Source organism: Glossina fuscipes, unplaced genomic scaffold (assembly GCF_014805625.2).
Source record: "Glossina fuscipes isolate IAEA_lab_2018 unplaced genomic scaffold, Yale_Gfus_2 61646, whole genome shotgun sequence".
Classification (NCBI taxonomy): domain Eukaryota; kingdom Metazoa; phylum Arthropoda; class Insecta; order Diptera; family Glossinidae; genus Glossina; species Glossina fuscipes.
In genome coordinates, this window is record NW_024003855.1 from 830,925 (window position 1) to 849,303 (window position 18,379).

General features: G+C 34.0%; 1 long non-coding RNA gene across 1 annotated transcript in view; it reads left to right on the forward strand.

Moving 5' to 3' along the window:
* Positions 1 to 564: 564 nt before the first annotated feature.
* The window catches only part of LOC119643791, a 31,205-nt gene continuing 13,390 nt past the window's right edge, over positions 565 to 18,379 (forward strand). The window contains exons 1-2 of the long non-coding RNA XR_005248438.1: positions 565 to 756; positions 3,886 to 3,997. This is a non-coding gene — a long non-coding RNA (uncharacterized LOC119643791). The remainder of the gene's footprint in view (positions 757 to 3,885; positions 3,998 to 18,379) is intronic.

Genomic DNA, 18,379 nt, shown 5'->3' on the forward strand with positions numbered 1-18,379 from the left:
GTTATCAAGTTCAAGGCACGGGAGAGGTTATTGAATGACATCGATATATTTTTTCGATTAAAAGCTTTTGAGAACAATTAAAAATTGTGTAACGTCCGCGAAAAAAGTTCAGGGAGGGGGTCTGTCAGTCTGCTTTTGCCACGGGTGTCATAATAGCAGCATGCCGTTAGATGATATCACATTATTTTCCCCCTTTTTTTTTTAAATAGCGGCTAGCCGCTAGCTATGCAAAGTAAAAAAAAGGACAAAGAGAAAATTATTTGGTGGAGGGTTTTTGATCATTGATCTTTTAGTGTCGAGAAACAGCAGTTAAATGTTACAGTACTATTGTGCGGACAAGAAAACTTTGTTTTTTTGTGTGAAAAAGAAAAGTTATAACAAGCAAAAGAACAATACCAGTAAAATGACTATAAATAAATAGAAAATATAAAACAAATTTCAAGAACATATTTATAACAATAAAACGAAAACTTCTTTACAAATCTAATGAAAACGAAAAATCATCAAAATGTAGACAAAAGCTAAGAAATAAGAAGAAAATTATGGATATTTGTATTAAAATTCAATAAAAACAAAAGAAAAAAAAAGTAGAAATGTAGGCAAAAGTTAAGAAATGAGAAAAAAATTGCAAATATTTAAGTACATTTACGAAAGCACAAGCAGAAGGTTCTCGCTGACGTTGCAAAGATTCCGCGAAAAAATTAGAAAAGGAAAACAAAATATCATAGAAACAGGAATGATTTGCTCACTTAAACGGTAACAGAAAAAGCTTAAACGGAACAAAATTGAAAGGGTGTGAAGTTATATTTAAATATAACTAGCAAAGACACAAACTAAAATTTTTTACGGAGCTCTGTAAAGCCGTTAACAGAATTCTGTTAAACGAAGTCTCGGAGGGATTTAGCTCAAAATACAAGTAAAATAGAACTTTTCGCAAATTTTTTTGCAAATTCTTATAAACAAAACATGACTTTATGTAAATTAACTAATATTCGAAACCAAAACTTTTTTACACTATACCATAAATGAGATTGATAAAGCGAAAGTTTACGGAGCTACTGTGACCACACCATGTCCCTTGAAAAAATGAAACCAGCACAGAGTGAATCCTCTATTAATAGCCTTTCCAACGGTGTGCGGGTTGTATTAAATTTTGCCCCAAAATTTTTTTTTGGGACTTTGAAAATTTCCAAACTTAACATAATGCGGGCTAACATATAAGCAAACTTTGAAATGCCACTATGGGCAAACCATGCCCTTTGAAAAAATGAAACTAGGACAGAATGAATCCTCTATTAATGGCCTTTCCAACGGTGTGCAGGTTATATTAAGTTTTGCCCAAAGAGTTTTTTTATGGGACATAGGCTAACATATAAGCAAACTTTGAAATGCCACTATGGGCAAACCATGCCCTTTGAAAAAATGAAACTAGGACAGAATGAATCCTCTATTAATGGCCTTTCCAACGATGTGCAGGTTATATTAACTTTTGCCCAAAGAGTCTTTTCATGGGACTTTGAAAATTTCCATACTTAACATAATGCGGGCTAACATATAAGCAAACTTTGAAATGTCGCTGTGGGCAAACCATGCCCTTTGAAAAAATGAAACTAGGATAGAATTAATCCTCTATTAATGACCTTTCCAACGGTGTGCAGGTTATATTAAGTTTTGCCCAAAGAGTCTTTTTATGGGACTTTGAAAATTTCCATACTTAACATAATGCGGGCTATTATGAAAGTAAAATAATAGTATCATGAGAGTAAAACAAAAATATCATGAAAGTAATTTCTGAGCATCTTTTTATGGGACTTTGAAAATTGCTTTTCATAACATAGGCAGCTTGAGAAACAATGTTAATCCACCATGAAAGTCGAGAACTTCGAAATGGTTCTCTCTCATTGCTCAGTGCATTGTACTTTTGCGTTGATTTGTGCGTAAACGAATGTAAACAGGCATTTATTGCCTTTGCAAATATTAAATCGTTTTTTTTTCTATGCATGATGATCTATTTTTTTTAAGAAATTGAGTGAGAGAGGTCGAAATAGAAAATGCGTAAATAAAGAAGGTTTTAATGCGTCAGATCAGATATGGATTTTTATTTATAATTTTTATCAATTATGAGATACACATGGTTTTGTATATAAATTAGATTTGTTTTCGGATTTGCGTTAAAAATTGAAATTAGGAAATTACACGGTTTACAGCGTTTTCTACTAATTTATATACAATATTATAAGCACTGTCAATGAAATTTATAAACATAAACAAAACGGGTGTAAACACAAAACGCTGCGGACGTTATAACAATCTTTGAGAAATATTACCAACATTAATAACGTGGTCTGTTGGCAGCGGTCGAAATGAGCGGCGGTCAGGCTGACAAACATTACAGAGACGAACAAATGTCCGTTCGTTTGATTTTGCTTGCTATTATAATATATATATTTTAGGAACAGTAACCACAAACAATAAACATCAGTATGTTATTATATACGTTTTTTTCTCTTCGCCTTTTTTTTATTTTATATTTTTGTCTCCAAATAATGAAGAGAATAAAATATTTATAAAAAGGGAAGACGTACAATAACTATGACTGTCGTTGCTGACATTATTGTCTTTTCCATAAATAAGAGCAAATGTATAGATCTTATTAGAAAACCTCACTAGCTAACAATAAAAAGTCGGTAGACATACTTTATGCTATCAAGTGTATTTAAAGCCGATCACATATATGTATCTAAAATCTATATATGAATATATAAATGTACATACATACACTAAACTGATTTTGTTTTGTTCTTTTACTACTTGCCTCTGTACAATGCTCAAAATAAATGTGCGAGCTTGAAAATGTTTCTCTCTCATTGCTCATTGCATTACATACGTGCGTGGGTTTGTGCGTAAACGAATGGTAACAGAAGGATTTATTGCTCTTGCAAATATATTAAATAGTTTTTGTTCTTCTAGCATGTATGTTGATCTAATATTTTTTTTAAGGAATTGGGTGAGAGAGAGAGAGGGCGAAACAGAGAATGCGTAAATAACGAACATTTAGAAAAGCGGCATTGAGAAATATACGTGGTATATAAATGAGATTTGCGTATGCATTTGCGCGAAAAATAAATATTAGCATATTACATCGTTTGCTTCATTTTTTACTATAAAAATTTTCATTTTCAGTACAACTACTATGCACAATATTTTAAGCGCTGTCAATGAAAATTATGAAAATAATTGTAAGGGATGTAATAATTGCGTTGCAATCATAGTTGCCTTTTTCCAAAAATTAGATCGATAATATAAATTTTGTTAGAAAACCAGACATGTAATAAATAATAAATAGCCGCCAGGCATATTTTATTCTGTCCTAGTTTCATTTTTTCAAAGGGCATGGTTTGCCCACAGCGACATTTCAAAGTTTGCTTATATGTTAGCCTATGTCCCATAAAAAAACTCTTTGGGCAAAACTTAATATAACCTGCACACCGTTGGAAAGGCCATTAATAGAGGATTCATTCTGTCCTGGTTTCATTTCTTCAAGGGACATGGTTTGGTCACAGTAGCTCCGTAAACTTTCGCTTTATCAACCTCATTTATGGCATAGTGTAAAAAAGTTTTGGTTTCGAATATTAGTTAATTTACATAAAGTCATGTTTTGTTTATAAGAATTTGCAAAAAAATTTGCGAAAAGTTCTATTTTACTTGTATTTTGAGGTAAATTCCTCCGAGACTTCGTTTAACAAAATTCTGTTAAGGGCTTTACAGAGCTCTGTAAAAAATTTTAGTTTGTGTCTTTGCTAGTTATATTTAAATATAACTTCACATCCTTCATGTATATATATAATTCATAATCTAATTCTGCCTGCAAGTTATTTATTACAGCTTTGCTTCTTAAAACAAATGGAATATTGCATACGTTAGTTAAAGAAACTACTTTTGATATGTTAAAAATAACATCTACGAGTTGGTATAGAGAAGAAATGCATTGAGGAAGGTAAGAGTTAATACACGATCACAAATGGTTAGAGAAGAACCTATTTCAAATGAGTAGAAAGTAAAGTTGAAATATTTACATACTATATATGTATATTTCTTTTGAATTGGTCCTGTGAAAAAAAATATATTTATAAAAATATTGAATTTCGATGATTATTGTCCTTGAAATAAATTCTGACTTCATATATATAAATCCACCTAAGTGCGTATGCAAAGGGAATTTACTTAAACTATTAAAATGCCGAAAACACACATTACGCGATAAGCTATAATGGCTACAAACCTAGCTTTGTTTCTTTCATAATATTTCAACTTTAGCAAATGTAAGCTAGTACTATATTTTGGAAAATGAGTAACTTAAATGTTCAACTACAGTAGTAACAACATCAAACGATGACCACCAAACATAACCATCATTGTATTAAGCGCCATCAGTACGCTAGTTGGACTTAATCGATAATCTATATACATCGTATCTTCACTAATACGAAATCCGCAACATAGCGGAAGTCTTAAAGTATATTTATTTTTTTTCTTTTCTTTTATTCGCAATACTAATGCATTTGATATTTATCTTCGAGATAATATTTAAGTAAATTTTTTTTTTCTAATACTATTGGTAAATTTGTTTTTTCTACGTTTCGTTAAAAATATAAAAACCTGTGCTCAGATTTTTATATGACGGGCGAAATAGCAGCTCGTTCGTTGCTTAGGTTTCGTCAGTCCGTTGATTTTATATGGGTTCAATCACGTTTATTTGTTTTTTGTAATCGTCTGTGGTGTGAAAGTGGCACAACAATTAGAAACCTTCTATTTTTCCAGAACTAACTAACTGATTAACACGTGCACCCGTCTTTTACAGCCTCCAATCCTTTTTAATTGGCATACAAATGGGTCACGAAAGTCAGATATAAGGATATATACACATCAAACGTTCCAATCGTTTGGCATCAGATATGTATTAATTGTCGTTTATTTATCTGCTATAAATTTCATTTATAAGATTTACTACCGCACAGTTCGAAAATGTAATATTCTGTATTGTAAAACCGGCCCTGTGTTAAGTTTAAATGGAAATGACACCATACGTCAAGAAGTTTGTCCCTGTTCCTTTTTAATGATTTAATTCTTCGTTAAATTTTATTATTTAGCAAGTAATGGGTTTTATAAATGATTTTAGTTAAAATGCTTGCACGAAATCTTCTATATGAGAACATTGGGCTGGGGCAGCTTCAGCGAACGTTAATTAAAGTTCTTTTTCGTGGGGGTCGTGTGAAGACAACCTTGGTTTGGATATAACAATCCCTGTTTTCTGTTCGTATATTCTAGCTACAAAAGTGTAATTGTTAGCTAAAATTCAATTATCGCTGCGCCCGCTATCTTAACGTCATTCGTCGTTCCAAACCTAAGTACCTCAAGCACCTGTAATTCAAGAAAATGTCAAATTTGTCCTCTACCGTACCGTCAGCAATGTGCAAAGATGAAAATTTCTAATGAGCCGTGGTATTTTGTCAACTGCTTAACAACTGCTGCACCAGGCTCACTTTTCTCTGTTCGCGGACAATATAGTCCGCCTCAAATTCTTCTGGAATGTCAACTTCCAGAAGACAATTAAAATTACAACGATTAGTAGAAGTGAAGGAGATTGAAACAGAATTGCAAAAAGATTTTGTTCGGAAAGAATTACAAATTCTTGAACATCCATAAGACAATAAAGATTATTCAGGCCCTCTGCTAAATTCCAGTCATCAGTGGTTAAATGATCAGCCAAATCCCAGCGTACTTTCTAGAATATCAAATTCGTCAGCAACCAACAATGCTGCTAACCTCTCGTTTAACGATACGACTTTCTACAATTTATCTCAACAAACAACCAAATTATGCAAACAGCAACGTAAAAGAAAACTGTTATCACATATTATAAATATCCATCAACGTACGTATCTTATTAGAAAACGCTTTATAAATATCTGTCAGCATAAGTATACATGTAAAAAACTATGTGTGCATGCGACTCTAAATTTACTATCAAACTCGTTGCCTTTTTCTGTACAGATCAATCAGCACGTTTTTCTATTCCCCTTTCTTAATTAAATCGCTTTAAGAACCACAAAACTAAACAGTGCGTCATGTCAAGCATAAAATTTGGATTGGTAGATGCACTCATGGTAAACACACCAGAGGACGAGGTTACGAAAGTAAAAGTGCGAAGAACGACAAAAGAGGCAAACCAGTGACTTCCATACATACGAATAGTTTGAAGCATGTACGTGATAAAAAAACGACAATTTGACAACTCTGTCGCGCGATATAATCGTGTATATTTTGTTTCGGCAATTAATATTTTATATCTTCGTTGAATTTCGTGGCTATTTTGCCTTATAGCGTGTGAATTTAAATATACTTTGAGAAGAAAGTGAGTGAATTCAAAGTAAAACAAATAGTTTTTCTTTACGCTTTGATTCATTTGATTTTTGCAAACAAAAATTTGGAGCTCTGGTGTAAATCTCTCTTTTTTTTGTTTTATCTCTTTTTGTCTGTTTATTTTTTCGGTGTTTGTAGTTGTTTTGCTTTCGATCTCTTGTTACAATGTTAATGTATTATTATTATTATTACTATTTTAATTTTAGACTAATGAAATGAATTCTTAGACTAAAAAAAGACATTGACCGCTAGCAACACAGGCTATCGGCTCTAATTTAAATAAATGGATATTAGATAGTGAGCTTAGTAGTATTAAAAAAGTAATATATTGAATTGATATTCTGTTCTGAAGCTGATTGTAGAATGTTCAAAGGGTTAATCGTTCCAAATGCAATACTTCTCGCCAAGGAAAAGTTGAGGCAGTCGCAGAGAATGTGCTTTATAGTAAGAGTTTGTCCACAACAGCAGATTGGGGAAAAAGACTTCTTCAGGATCCATTGGTGAGTTGCAATTGTATGACCAAGGCGAATTCTCGAGAATGTTTGGATCTTGGTTTTCTCAACGTTTGTTGGTGATAAAGGTGGAGTTAATTGAGGGTTAATAAAAGAGTAGTGTTGATGATGGTATTGTAAATTTCCTTCTGCAATTTTCTCTTTAACTTTTCTTCCAATGTATCTTTGAAGATCCAACTTTTCCATGACATCATCCATAATTAGAGGAGCAGAAGCAGCATACTTTGCCGCTCGATCCGCCTGCTCATTTCCCAGTAAACCGATGTGACTTGGTACCCATAACATTTTAATTTTTCCGTCGGGTGTAGTAATTATATTCCTTAATTTGTTGATGGTGCTCCATCTCGAAGTTGAAGAGTTCCGGGTAGCTTGTAATACTCTGTCAGTAACAATGACGGTTTTGAGTTTGTTTTTATGGGCAAGGTTGGCAGCGTGAAGGATAGCTCTGGCTTCGGTTGTAAAAGTTGAAGTACTTTCGTGAAATATGTGGTTGAGAAGCACCCGTCCTGTAGCATCTACCACCGCACAAGCAGGAGGCAGACCAGGAGATTTTGAGCCGTCTGTGTACAAAAGATTCCAACCAGTACTGTTCAATATTTGGGTTTTTTCAGCTATTAGATTCCTGAAGATGTTATTTGGAGTATGTTCTTTCTTGTGCATAGACAGTGAGATGTCAAAAGAGCAGTCTTTCAAAACCCAGGGAGGTTTAATGTTAATGTAACAGAGAAGTTTTGCTCAAATTGGTTGAAAAATTTTTGTGTTGAGGATTTTTTTGCAATTTGTCTGTCTGTTCTTCATAATCCACTTCTGTCTTTTACACTGGACGCAGAGTATTTATATACACCTTGTCGGGCGAAAACGGGCCCGGAATCTGAAAGATTCGTTTCGTGTTGGCTTTTCGATCGCTTTGGCCACGCAATTGCATTGGCAGTGGGGTAATAATTGCCATATCTGCGTTATTTCCGTCCAAATCAATTAAATTTCCTACTACTCCTGACATTGAATTTATCGCTAGTCGATGAAAATGCCTAATAAACCACTATATATAAGCTGCTCCTATATTCCCCCAAATTCTGATATCTCCATATATAAGAAACAGGCCGCATTTACTTGTGAAGTGGCCAAGCAGTCGAAACCCTCCGATTTGGTTGTTGCGTTGGGAGACTTCAATTTTCCCCAAGTCAGTTGGTGTAAGAGTGATAAATCTGGCTGTTTGATTTCTACTTTAACATCTGATAGAGCTGTTATGTTCTTTAACGAATTATTTGATCATAATTTAGTTCAATACAACCGTATCCCTAATTGATCGTAATTTGGTTCAATATAATCATACCCCTAATTGTAATGGTAGACTGCTTGATCTCTGCTTTGCCAACTTTCCTGAGATTAACGTAAATCGTTGTTCACTTTTTAGTTTATCTGAGTATCCTTACTATCCAGCCATGTGTATTTCTTTTCGTCACAAGCATGATGGTTCGTTGAACTGTTTTAATGTTCCAAATACAACTTTTTCAAATATATATTACGATTTTCCTAAAATCGATATTGTATTGTTAAAGGTGATAAGGTTTCACAAATTTCCAACTGGGAGTATTGAAAGCTTATTGCCATCCTTCTACAATATATTAAATCTAGCTATTGCTGCATTTGTTCCGATCAAGCAGTGCCAAGCTCGAAGCAGGTGTCCCCCGTGGTTTAATAGGACAGTTAAATATTACAAGAATAGACAAAACACGCTGTTCAAAAAATATTCGAAAAGTGGGTCTGCTTGCGAAAATAGGAAAAAAAAACTTTCAAAAATTTTATGAATAGTGGATCTGCTTACGACGCTTATTCAGCTGCAAGGCATAGATTTAATTTCCTCCACCACCTTCCTTCAGATACCTTTAGTTTGTTAAATGCTCTCTGTTTGCTAATCCTAAATACTTTTTTAAGTTCGTTAATTCCAAAAGAAAAATCTCCATGAATCCCTCGCGTCTTTCTTTTAATGGCTCTGAGCCCTCGGATAGTTTTGAAATCTCAAATCTCTTTGCTGAATACTTTCGACGAAACTTTTCCACCACCAATTCCGATTTATCAGCAAACTACCCATACCCAATAACTAATTTAGTTATTACTGAAAATGCAATTTTTAAAGTGTTAAAGGACTTCTCAACAGCAGTATGACCTTCGGAAAGGAAAATCCGCGGTCACCAATTTGTTAGAGTTTACTTGTCATTTTTTCAAGGCTTTTTCTAGTGGCTCTCACACTCATGTAATATACACTGATTTAAGCAAAGCATTTGATTTGGTCAACCATAACTTACTTATCTTTAAACTGCAAGCCCCTGGCTTCCCTTTCTATTTAGTGACATGGATAAGCTCTTAACTGCACAATAGATCCTTCAGGGTTTTGTTTAACTTCATCACCTCGGATAGATTTCCCGTTATGTCTGGCGTACCTCAAGGCAGCCACTTAGGTCCCATTTTATTTAGTTTATACATTAACGATCTTCCATCGGTGGGTAATTCCAGCCAGATCTTAATGTATGCGGATGATTTGAAACTGTTTTCTTCCTTCTCTGTTGAGTCGCAATCACATCAGCTTCAAGGTGATTTGGATAATTTGGTTGCATGGTGCTCTGTGACTCTTCTGAAACTAAATCTGAGTAAATGTAAGAAGCTTCCTTTTCAAGAAGAAAGTCATTCATTACTCAGTATTTCATAGATTCGTATAAATTGGAGGACGTCGATTCGATCACAGATTTAGGCGTTCTATTTGACCATAGGTTACGTTTTAACTTGCATATTGAGCTCTCGATTAGCAAAGCTAGGTCCGCGCTTGGTTTTATAAAAAGGTGGTCCAAAGAGCTTAATGATCCCTACATTACGAAAAGGCTGTACATGTGTTTGGTTAAACCTATACTTGAGTATGCCTCTGCTGTGTGGGCTCCTTCATATAGGTTTTACATAGATTCAATTGAATCTGTTCGAAAGCAATTCTTGCTGTTTGCCCTTAGAAATTTGGGTTGGGATCCGATTGAATCTCTTTCTCCCTATGACAATAAGTTGCTTCTGTTATCCTTACCGTCTCTTGAAAAATGTAGGTTTGTTCTTGGCGTTTCCTTTGTAATCAAAGTAATAAATGGTGCTATTGACTCGCCTTCATTACTTGGTGAAATAAGCTTTAATGTCGCCAACCGCTTCCCTAGGCACTTTACCTTGGTTAAGCTTAGTCAGTGTAAATATAATTATGAGCTGTTTAACCTGCTCAGAGTAGTTTGCAAGTACCTAAATTATATCTATCATCTATTTTCATTATCGGACTCTTTAAAGTCCATTAAAGCAACATTGAGTAATAAGCATAATTTACCCATGTCGTACTCAAACTAGCTCTTAACCTTAAAATGTCGCGATGAGTCGAAAATGAATTGTTATTAACTATTATCGGTTGCCAAGCTTACGCATGTTTGCGATGGCTTAGGGGTTCAATCGCAATTTGGTCCTGTACCTGTTGTTGGTGTGGCTCTATGCTAGTTGTGTACAAGCTTTTTTTCTTCTTTTTCCTTATTTGTTTTATTGTACTTGTACTGAGTTTAATATTAATTAATTTAAGATTTACTTTAATAGTCAAAATTTTTAGTTGAGTTTCTTATATAAGTGGAATAAATAAATAAATAAATAAATACAAATGTGCAACAGTTTAGATTCGGTTTTTGCAAATACGAGTTTAATGAATTAAGTGCTAACAAGAAAAAATTGAATAAAATTTAAAATAAACTTAGAAAAATTGCCTTACCGCCCATTGTAAAATTTGAAGATTCAAGTCACGAATGAAAAATAGCAGGAGCTAAAGTTAAAGAACTACCGCCACGTTGCAATGTGTTCGGCAATAGCCAAGACCATGAAAACCATGGAAACTCTACTACCTTGTAGGGTATCTAATACCCAATGACTTAAATTGCTATAGATAATATAGCTTTCACAAAGGTTGCTCAAATGGAGACCTAATGTGTTACCCGAACGAAAACTGGACCCGAGCGTTTGATAGACTCAAGTGTACAATAAACGCTGCATGATGAAAGCACGTTAAATTGGGACTCCACACGATCAATAACCGAAAGTAGCTTGAAAGGTGTACCTTTTGGATATGTTTGTTTCGATTTGTGGTAAGAAAATATTTTCTTCTAACAATTTTTGATAATGAATTGTATATAAATAGAAGTAAAGTTTAATAAAATCGTACCATTTGCGTAAAAATGCAATTTTTGCAATATTACATTTAAATTTGAAAACTCTGATTGCGCTCGACATTAAGTGCCACTACGTCAGACGATTGTCAAAAAGTAAGATCATTGGAAGGGTTCCATATTTATTGTTTATTGTGAAAGCGGTACAGTGCATTTAAATACTCTGCAACAGAATGTTAAAACGTTACCATACTCTGTTATTTGCTGGGATTAAATGCTAAAGTAGAAAGCTAGTTAAAAATCGAGGCTACCAAATGTTTCCATATGGCGAACGTTTTTCCCACATAAAGTATTGTTTGCGATGGCACACATAAATCTGCAGATTATTCTGATAATTCCATAATAGGTTGTTCAAAATGCAATCAAAATAAGATTTCCGTAAACACTGCATGTCTAAATCGTGCTGTTTATCTGCAAATAGAATAACAGAAACTGTGCCCAAAATGCAAGATCCTAAAATAGCTGTTCTTCACTTCGGCCCTCTATCGTGCAAAATAACTTGATGTTTCCAGTCCTGCATCACGCTCGGTGAGGCTCTTGATTTCAAAAAGAGTTAAAATAGTGTCAATATATGTTTATTATCTGAAACTTGGTTAAAGTATTCATACAAATTACGCCATCAGAATTACCCTTACATAAGACATGATAGAAGGAATCAGGTGTAAGCATTGCAATTTTAATCGATAATATCTTAACATTCTAAAAAATCCTATCAATTTAACCCGATATAAGTAAAAACAACACCGGTCTGGATATTCACCATACTAATGGAAACTTTACACCGGCATTGGTGTTGCACAGGAACAAATTCCTGGGGTGACATCGTAAATGAAATCACGACAATCTCTTCAGTAAGTATTTTTCACACTAATGATCCGACTTATGTTCTTTCTGCTCAAATAACTATGCCTTCGTTTTGCATTTCTGTTAACTAAAATATCAAGGTTTATTTCTTATTTGCTAGATTTATATGATATCCATTCTAATCATTTAGCAGTCAAATTTTGTCTGAGTTCCCAAGCACTTCCAAAAGATGTACTGCAATAAAGCTAGTTGGAAAAGTTGAAGGTGTTTTCTTACTGGTATCTTGTAATAATAACGTAAAATGGCAGGATCGCTATCTAGTAATAAGGAGAAAATATATGAGCTTTTATTATTTTCTCTATCTTTTCATGCTTAGCAACTTTACAGAGAAACAAGTTTTCATGTTGTATGGGAAGTCTCAAGCGTAATGATGGGTTATTCCTATTTTCGCAATGGGACTTTAACTTCGCCGACTTTTTACGAGACTTTCTAGGAATTAACAAATCGTATGGGCACTGATTATGTCATGTATAGGGGTTAACTAGATTTCATTTTCGAGTTTCGATTTTTGCTATATATATGCACAAGAAATGGGAAGAACACTCTCTTAAAACTGTGAAATAAGGCGTAAATAAAATTGCTTACGCTTTGTGTTAGTATTGATTGTTCCGAATAAGTATTGGCTGTGTAGACCTGCATTTATAACAGAAAACAACTGTAATTTGAAAATAAAATAAATTCCAAATAAAATTGCTTACTTACAAACAGACGAACCATAAAAAAAAATGTTAAATGAAAAAAAAAAAAAAATTCTCCTTTCTACTTTTTACTCCAATTGTCTGATTATTATTCTTAATTCGTTAAAGATTGCAACCAATTTTTCTTTGGCTAGCTGAAATTAGCTGCCAATGACCTTAAAATTGTCTTTAAATTTCGTTAAAAATTACACTATTCACTCTTCATTTTGCGACGGCTACTCGTTGTACGGTTGGCCACAAATGGAAACGGAATGTGAGAATAATTTCTAAAAACTTATTGTTTGCCATCCCGCTATATTTTTGTTGGCAAACTCATTGAATTTAGCTCCCTCGTCAGCTGCTGTCACAAGTGCGTGACGAAAGCCAGCATTGCCTCCAATTGTTGTTTTGTAATAGACCTGTAAATATCATTCACTGTTACCGAAGTACATTTATGCAAATGGCCAAAAAATACTCACATATTGTTCTTTCTTTGATGATAAATCACTACTTATAATTGCTTAATAAAGCGCGAATACGCTTCACTAACTAATTGTCTTGAACTGATAAGTTCTTTCATGTCGATCATTTATTGATCGCGGACGTTAACTGGAGTTTGCTTGCGGTGTGAAAACTTTGTCTATTTATAATCGAAATTGCCTGCAATTTATTAACCACAACTTGAAATTGCAGAATGTGTCCGCTTCGGGAAGCAACTAAATAACTCATTGGTTGCAAGTTTTGCTTTTTCTGTTAAAAGCATTTGACGTTTCATTTCATCAAAAATTTTACATAATTAAGTTTTTATTTACGTTTCCACAATTGTGCTATTCATTGCGTCATTGTAACCAATCGTCAAATTTGTCCCTTATTTTCGACGCTATTTTTTCGAAACAATTTCGAATGACGAAAGCCATGCATAACTTTCAACCAAATTGCTACTAAGATACGCCTTCCAGATGACAGCTATTTAACTAAAAGTTACAGAATCAATGCCATGCATATACAGAAATAAAAAACAAACAGACCCACCAGGAGAAATAATGACAATTTAATTCAAATTTAGAAATTAGTTATTATATTTATATTTATATTGTACTAATTGAAGTCTTTTTTATGTTGTAGATTTAAAACAAGTAATAAAGGCGGTTTATTTCCATTTTTAAATATATTTTGGGCCAATTCTTTTGCTTTGATTTACTGTGTCTTTGAAGTCCGCCTCCATGCTCCTTCTTCTAAAGTCATTTTTTTCATTTTTTATTTCATTAATCACTCAAAAATTTGATTTTGTTATCGTTGTTTTTCGTTGGGTCCATTTATATTGATTTATTAACTTTACTTCTCAAACCGTATAGTTTTACTTATTTGTACATCGATTCGCTTACTTTTTCCTATAAAATAATATGGCAACCCAGTTTCTCATTAAATTTATCACTTAGAACTCATTAAACCGAAAAGTTCCGTTTTGGATTCAATTTTGTACTCGATTTTTGATTCAGACTTCCCAAACTTTAATGATTTTCACGTTGCTTTATACGACGATGACATCGGTATATAGTCACCGCATGAACTAGATTGTGAAATGATTAACACGTTGCAAATAGCGATTAAAATGTAATTAACCAAATAAGTGGAAAAGTAAGTTAAATACAGATAAGACACTAGCCATCTTTTGTACTCGAAAAACGCATTATTGTCGTCTCCTTCTCCTCTCATCTAATTTGATAGTTTAAATTGTTATAAAATTCCTCTTTCTGACCACCAGAAAAAAAAACAAATAAAAACAAAAACCTATTGTATAAATCAACAGAGAAAAAAAAGCATGTACACACCTTGCACAGAGGCGCACCCGCAGGCAGCATAAATACGAGTTGAGGGTGAATCTCCAAGCCGTTGCAAACTTGCTAAAGCTTGCTATCCGATAATAGCGAATAATATGTAGGTACACTTTCGAATCCTATGAAAATGTGAAAATTAGAATATAATCTAGAAAGGATTGAAAAGCTCGTATTTATATTTACAAAGACTGTGCGTAATGAAAATAAAGTTCATAGAGAAACGGTTGGGGACATTGACGTTTAACTCACCACGTAAAGTCGACACTTCGATGGTTAAAAGAAAACATATGGTCAAATAAAAGTGCTAGGTTCATTAACGAATGTACATTTTCTAATTTTGGTAAATCGACGAAGTAATCGGTGGTGAATGAACTTCTCCTTGAGATTGAAACCTCTTTGTTTTAGTGTTCAATATGTATTTGCATGTATTTTGATCATTTTTTCACTTACAAAGGCATTAATTGGGCATATTAGGTACAATACATGTTAATCAAAATATTTTCAATCATTTTTCATAATTGTTTGCCACTTTTGACACCCAACATGGCAATACGCCGTTGAAACATCGGTATTGGCTTGGCAGCTATCCATTCATCCATTCATTTTCGCACTTGTTCAGTATTTCGAAACGGCGTGCCAGCTAAACTATGCTGCATGACTTTGCATCTATTAGCCGCCACTTGGTCTTTTTTGCAACAATATATCGTTCATTTTGTTCAATTGACGTCGGTAGGCACCACACTATTAGTTTCATTCGATTTAAGCAGCTGGTAATACACTACACGTTTCTGATCCCACCTTATGCACAGCAAAATATAAATATTCTGCGTTGGCATGTGAATGGTTTTCCTGTACTAACCTATGATTTTGTGCGCTTCCAATTGTCGTGGTAGATGCATTTCCACTGCCAGCACAATACGGCTTAGAAAACTTTTTTTGCCTGGCAAACAATGCAACCGCGATGTTGAAAGCATTTTCAATCAATGCGTATCGTAGCCATTTTCTCTGCTTTTGCATTTTTCCTATCGCTTTTAAACGTTTAGAAACAGTTGAACCAGTGTGGAGAAAAACCCAAGACCTGGTGTTTAAAAACCAACCATTTATGGCTAATTAAATCAAAAACTTTGCTGATGTCTGTTTATACGACATCAATGTGGGAGCCACTAGAAAAACTCTTCAAAATATGGCAACTGAATCTTCCCTTCCTTTTAAGAATCCATGCCGATGTGGAAAAAGAAGAAATAGAAGGCATGATAGCGAAAACTAATTGCTGAGTAACAATTTATTCAAATAGTTTATGTAAGATACTCAACCTAGCCATGCCTTCGTAGTTCCCGACAAGACGGCTTTTTTTCCATTTGTGCAGAGGAGCAAGGAAGCTACTCTCCAGCACAAAGGGAGACCACATGCTTTTAAAGAATGATTAAGAATCTTAAAAATAATACCACATAGTTCCTCAGATCATCAAGCCCAGGCGCAAAATTATACTTTAGTAACCTGAAAGCATACAATACGTCATTTTCTGAAATGACCAAATTGGGAATCGAAATCGGGTTTGTGATTTGTTAAGGGTAATTAAGTTAAATAGGAGTCAGCGATAGAAAATTTCGCCGAAAGCATTCAGCGAAGAGATTCGAGGTTTCAATATCTCCACAGGATTCGGAGCCTTTCAAAAAGGTGGAGGAAGGATATATGAAGATTCTTCTTTTGTAATTAACCAATTTATGAAAATATTTCCGATTAATAAGAAACTGTGATTTTATTGCTTGAAGGTATCTGCGATAAGTTTGATGGTTGAGGTAATTGAAACTATTTCTTACAGAAGAATAAATGAAATAGTCGCACGCATTACTACTTTTTATATATATTTTGAAATATTTGTTTTTGCGATTTTTATAGCACTCAATTTTTTAATTAAATACTTGATAGCGGAAAAGTGGTTCAAAGTGAAAGTTGTCTAATCCCAACGGGTGGGGAAGTATCTAGGTTTGACATTTTATAGAACGATGACATTAAGATTTCCATTACCGTGACAGAAAAATGAAACATAATGTGTAAAAGATGAGATTTAAACAGTACGATGTTGGTTTTATTAAAACGATATTACATATTTCAGCAAGTAGGATTTAATTTGCTAGAATTATTCAACGGGCCAGCCCGCTTGCATTAAAAGTGCAAAGAAATTCGCTGGATGACACTGGTAAATGTAGGTCTTCAGGAAGAGTTGACAACGATTTACAACTATCTCTAGGAAGTTGTCAAAACACACATTTAGTAGTCTGGCGTTAGAGTTAGGATGAGATTCTATTGACCGAAGAAATATTGACGTTATTTCAAGCAAGCATGTAGTGCACGATACCTTTATTGGATTTTCCTATGATGCGAAGCCGGAGAGGAAATATCGCAAGCTACCCTACAAGTTGACCTTTTATACAATTGAAGGGAAGGTGAGTGCGGTAAGTAATGAATGTCGTGAGTTCTTTGCATATTTCTGAACCGTTTTCTTTAGAGTCCATTGCAAGCTCATAAAAATCTATATCTCGTTTCCCACAGTCGTGATATGATCGTAGTAATCCTTTCGTTGGATCCAAGCAGCACGGTCAATAATATTCGTCCATTTCGCATGGCAGATCTGTTTTGATAAGACATACTGCAAATAAATAATCTATGTTAAAAATGATAGATAAAAAAAAGAAGAAATATAAAAAACATGTCTATCGAATCATTCGCAATAGTCACTTCAAAAAGCGCAAAAAAAATACGCACTATTAAAACAACAAAATGTGCCAAGCAAAAAACAAGAAATTAAAAAATAGTGCAAAAGCATAGCGAAGAACAAATTATTTGCAAGCTTGTAGTTACTACCAAAAGTTGTCAAAAGACAATTTTTGAACATAATAAATAACACGAAAAAGTAAATACCTCGAACAAGAAACATAACAGATCCAAATTAGCCAAAAAGGGAAAATCCAACAACCAAGATATTTCTTGACGAGATCACCAAGTGCTGACCGCAAGAAATTTATTTTCTCTGTATTTATTTATTTATTTATTCCACTTATACAAGAAACTCAACTAAAACAAAATGGCAGTCGAGTTCAATTGACTCTTAAGTAAATCTTAAAATTAATTAATAATAAAACTTAGATTAAGTACAATAAAACAAATAAGGAGGAAAAAAAAAAAGCATGTACACAATTAGCATAGAGCCACACCCACAACCGATACAGGACCAAATTGCAAGTGAACCCCTAAGCCATCGCAAACATGCATAAGCTTGGCAACCGATAATTGTTAACAACAAATTAATTTTCGACTCATAATGACATATTTAAGGTTAAGTCAGTTTAAGTATGATATAGGTAAATCGCGCTTATTAAGCAATATTGCTTTAATGGACTTTAAAGAGTCCGTTAATGAGAATAGATGATAGACATCATTTAGGTTCTTGCAAACAACTCTGAGCGGGTTAAACAGTTCAAACTTATGTGTGCATTGACTAAGCTTTATCAACATAAAGTGCCTAGAGAAACGGTTAGGGACATTAAAGCCTATCTCACGAAGTAATGCGGGCGAGTCAATTGCACCATTTATTAATTTGATTAAGAAGGAAACCCCAAGAACAAATCTACGTTTCTCGAGTGACGGTAAGGATAACAGAAGCAACCTATTTTCATAGGGTGGAAGAGGGGAAATCGGGTCCCAACCCAAATTCCTAAGGGCAAACAGCAAGAATTGCTTTTGTATAGATTCAATTGAATCTACGTAGCACCTATATGAAGGAGACCACACAACGGAGGCATACTCAAGTATAGGTCTAACCAAACACGTGTAAA